Here is a 4,867-nt window from a genome sequence, read left to right as displayed (position 1 = left end):
CACGAACTAAGAACGGCCATGCACCACTACCCTTAAGTTTGAGAAAGAGCTCTTAATCTGTCTTACCTCGATAAGTTCGGACCTGGTAAATTTTCCCGTGTTGAGTCAAATTAAGCCGCAAGCTCCACTTCGTTTTTTTTTTTTATTACAAACATGTACGTGTTTATTAACGAATTATAACAGAAATACAAAAGGTTACAAAACACGCACTAACACCCTAGCCGGCGGCCTTCCCAAACGGGCGTAACCGTCGGCCGTAATGCGTCCTGACCCAAACACGCGCATGGGCCAGGCGCTTCTCCTATTATTTAATTTTCTCCTTAATTTAAAATTATCTTTATTTTACATTAATACATTAATAAAGGCCCGTTGGCCACGAAAATTAACGCGCGGATGTCTCCGCCTCGGTAGTGGCAGCCTCTGCGTCCTCTGACATCACGCCACGTCTGCGATCGGCATCGTCTGTCCGCCGCCGTTGACGAAGCGCTTGTTGTTGGGCCAATCTACTCGCCGTGCTCCCTGACGAGTGATTGGCCGTTGTCGTCCCCTGAGGCCGTTGGTGCCGAAACGTCCTCGGTATCAGCCTGCTCCGGTTGATTGAAGGCTGTTGAATGGTGACTCCACTCAATCGATCGGTTGATAGGTTGCGGCGGCGATCGGCTTCTGCGTGTCGCCTCGCTCGCTCCCTTTCACGCCGATTTGCCCGTCTCCTTTCTACAACCTCCGCAGTCGGTGGCTCCCTATCTCGGCGCAGTCTCCCCGGACGAACGGGTGGGAGTGTGCCCGCTCGCATGCGTTCGCGATACGCCCGCTGCTGCTGGTTTCGCCTCAGCCTTCTACGAAGGAGGACTTCGGCTGAGGGCGGACCAGTGTTGCGTACGTTTCTCCTCGGTTGGGCTACCATAGGACGCAATATGGCAGCCCCTTCGTCCGGGTTGATTGTAGCCAGTCGCTCGTTCCTCTCTCGACGCCGTCTACGCTGTCCCTCGTTGTGCCGCTCGCGACGGGCCTGTCGTCGTGCTGCTTCCTCCCGTTGCGCGGCTGTGTGGATGTCAGCCATGACCGCCACGTTCTCCGTAGCCTGGTGCTCCAGCCAGCGTAGCTGCAAGAAGCGGCATACTCGCCGTGCCGCTTCTGCTGCTGACTGCCAAGCCTCCGGACTGGTCAACATCCACGGCACCAGCCGTTCGGGAGTAACTGCCTCGCCCTCCTCGTCGACCAGCTGTTGGGTTCTCACATCCGCGAACCGTGGGCACACGAACATAACGTGCTCAGCCGACTCGACCACGTTGTCGGCGCAGAATGGGCAGGTCGGGGCAGAGACGAAACCCATGGCGTGCAAGTACTCTCGGAAGAAGCCGTGTCCCGAGAGCACCTGACTCAGGTGGAAATCAACCTCGCCATGTTTCCGACCTACCCAGGCAGTTATGTTCGGCAGGATGCGATGTGCCCAGCGTACGAAACGGCTCGCCGATGGAAGTGCGGCCTCCTCGTCCCATGACGTCTGCCACATCGCCATGGTCGCCGAACGCTCGAGCCTTTTGATCACCTCCTTGTCGATCAACACTCCCCTTCTCAAAGCGTCCTGGTTCCGCTTGTGTCGACGGGCCATCTCCAACACTTGGAGGTGAAGCGGAATCAGCCCCGCCAATACAACCATCGTCGTGTATTTGACGGTTCTGAAGGTTCTCGCCACTCCCTTCGCCAAAGGCCGTTGCAGCTGCTCCAGTTTCCGTCGACACCACTGGAGCTTCACCGCCTCCGCCCAGATGGGTGCCGCGTATCTGACGATGGAGTCCGCAATCCCCGCCAGCAGCCTGCGTTTCGCCATCCCCAGTCCGGCATGGTTTGGCATCATGCCGGTGGCCAGCTTCACCACACGGAGTGCCTTCGTCGTGGCCTTCTCGACGTGTGGCTTCCACGATAGGTGGTCGTGAAGCTGAACCCCGAGGTAGCGAATTGCAGGCTTGGATCGCACCTCCACTCCGTTGATGAATACGGGCACCTCTGGGTGGCCCCTTCTGAGACTGGAGATGAGAACAATCTCCGTCTTCTCAGGGGCCAACTGCAGCCGATGTCGCTCCATCCAACCCGAAACAGCTGTAACCGCCTCCTCCGCTACTCCAGCCGCCTCCTCCGGTGTGCACCCTCTCGCCAGTACTGCTAAATCGTCGGCAAAGCCGATGATCGTTGCTCCTTCGGGCAGCTGCACACTCAACACGCCGTCGTACAAGATGTTCCACAGAGTGGGACCGAGGATGGATCCCTGTGGAACTCCTGCCGTTACTCGACGTGTTACCGGGCCGGAGCTCGTGTCGTACGTGAGCTCACGGTCCCGGAAGTACTCCTGCAGGATGCGGCGCAGTCCTGCTGGTACTCCCTTTGCTTGCAGCGCCTCCGCGATGGCCTGCCAGTCCGCCGAGTTGAACGCATTGCGCACATCCAGCGCAACGACGAGTAGACAACGCTTGTCGCGCCGGTTAGTGCGTCCAAAGCTCATGGCAGATCTGGCAGCCTCGACCACCAGTTCAACCGCCTGAAGGGTGGAGCGACCACATCGGAATCCGAATTGACGCTCGGAAAGCATCGGCTCCGTTGGTCTCTCGATGTGGTCGTTAAGGCGGTTCAGCAGTACTCGCTCGAACACCTTGCCAGGTGTATCCAGTAGCATCACTGGTCGCACGGATGACGGCTCGCCTGGCGGTTTCCCCGGTTTGGGGATGAGGACGAGTTTCGCCTTCTTCCACTGGTCCGGGAAGTGGCCCGCATCCAACAGCTCCTGGTATAACCGTACGAACGTCGACGGGTACGCCCGGATGGCTGCCGTGAGGGCAGCATTGGGCAGTCCGTCCAATCCAGGTGCCTTCCTAGGGTTCAGTCCGGCCGCGATGTCGAGCAACTCCTGCTCAGTAACCGACCTGATACCGACGCCGTCCGGCTCGATGATGGGCCAGTCGACTGGGGGATGGTCCGGGCAAAGAGCGTCCACAATTCGTCCTAGCGTGGACGGATCGCTCTCTCTTGCCACACGGCTGCCACATAGCCGTTTGAGCGCTTCCCCCAGCCACCGACCTGTCTCGTCGTCCTCCAGCTGCTGAATGGATTCAGCGTACCGCTCCTTCTTGCTGGCCAAGATGGCTGACGTCAGCCTACGGCGGGCGTCCTGATGGTGCTCGACGGCCTCGGAGTGGGCCACGCTGCCAGCCAATGCGCCAGATGTCCTCTCCCAGGCCAGGCGGCACTCCTCACGCATTCGGCCAATTTCCGGCGTCCACCAGTACGCCGGTTTTCCGGTGTGGCCGACTACAGGAGAGACTTCCGCCATAGTCTCACTGCACGCCCGGCTCAGGATGCGCGTGAGGCTTTCCGGATCTGTGGCCCTCTCCGAGAAACGAGCTGCTTGCAACGCCAGGCGATACAGCTCGCCGTCAAACTGGCGCGTTTGCCATCTTCGGCCAGCCGCTCGTACTGCCGGTGCTGCCTCCCTCGTTGCTCGCCGACTGATGGCTGTCGGCCGGTCTCCAACTGCGAAGCGGATGTAGCGATGGTCGCTGTACGAGTAAGCCCGCAACAGCCTCCACTCCTGCCTCGGATCCCCAATGAGGTCGGAGCGACTGATGGCCGTGCTGGCGAAGGCGACGTCGACAATGCTCGGGCGAGCGACGCCGTTCCCGAGGAAGGTGGCTTCCCCCCCCAGGTTCAGGACATCGAGCCCGAGCCCCTCCGCCAGTGCCAGTAGCTCCTCTCCTTTGTTGTTGGAGCGTGTACTGCCCCAGGCGCTGTTCCACGCGTTAAAATCGCCGACCAAGAGCACGCGGGAAAGCCCTGTAGCCAGCACCTCGATGCGCTCCAAAAGGTCGTCGAATTGGGGCATCCCGAGGCTCGGCGGCGCATAGCAGGCAATGATGGTGATGCCCGCCACGTCAGCCGCCGCGATACCGGAAAAGCCCGTACTCCTTATACGCTGAACTGGATGGGAGTGGCCGCTGACGATGATGGCGACGTGTTTGTCGCAGTCGACCACCCAGTTCGCGTTTCCGTCCGGTACCGAGTAGAGCTCGCACGCAACCAGTACATCCGCCCGCTCCGTTCGCATTGTATGAAGTGCCAGGTCCTGGGCACTTCTGCTCCGGTTCATGTTGAGTTGGAGGACCTGGAGGCTTGAGGCCATCACACTCCCGTCCGTCCTCCTCCTCTGCAGCTGAGCGCGGCAATGCGATGAGGGCCGCCACACCTCATACAGCGTACTTCCTTTTTGCACTGAGCTGCTCGATGGCCGCTCTCGCCGCATCTGATGCAGCACTGGCTCCTGTCCACGCCAGTGCAGAAGGCCGCCAAATGGCCTCTTTCGAGACAGCGGAAGCAGCGTCGTTGAGAGTCCGCCAGCCTCGGAACACGCTCCATCCGGCAGGCGGAATGGTCAATGAGCAGGGCTTGTGTCCTGCCCATGATTGCTTCCGCCTCCGCCCGCGCCAGACGAATGCGAGCTCGTTTGGTGGCGTCTGGCAGCTCCCACATCCTTATGGAGGCCACTGTCGGCTCTTTAGCGAGAGCCCCTCGTAGTGCCTCCTTCAGAGTCTCCTCCTGCGTGAGGTGGTCGACATTGCGGACGATTACCTCCGCCATCTCCGTCAGCACCTTTGCCGTCCCCAGGGCACCGAGGACGCCCTGGATACGTTCGCATAGTGCTTTAGAGTCGACCTCACGTGTAAGCTCCATCCGGAGATTCCCCTTCAGCGTACGTTTGCCGATGCGGATAAACTTCTGCGCGTCCTCCAGCGCAGGGGCGGTCCTGATCGGGCGGTACATATCGGCGAAGGAGACTCCTTCCGCCGGAATTACCAGGATAGCGTCTGGTCGACGCCTT

Source organism: Anopheles maculipalpis (genome assembly GCF_943734695.1).
Source record: "Anopheles maculipalpis chromosome X unlocalized genomic scaffold, idAnoMacuDA_375_x X_unloc_10, whole genome shotgun sequence".
Taxonomy (NCBI): domain Eukaryota; kingdom Metazoa; phylum Arthropoda; class Insecta; order Diptera; family Culicidae; genus Anopheles; species Anopheles maculipalpis.
The sequence above is the reverse complement of the archived record's forward strand: the minus strand, read 5'-3'. Positions refer to the sequence as shown.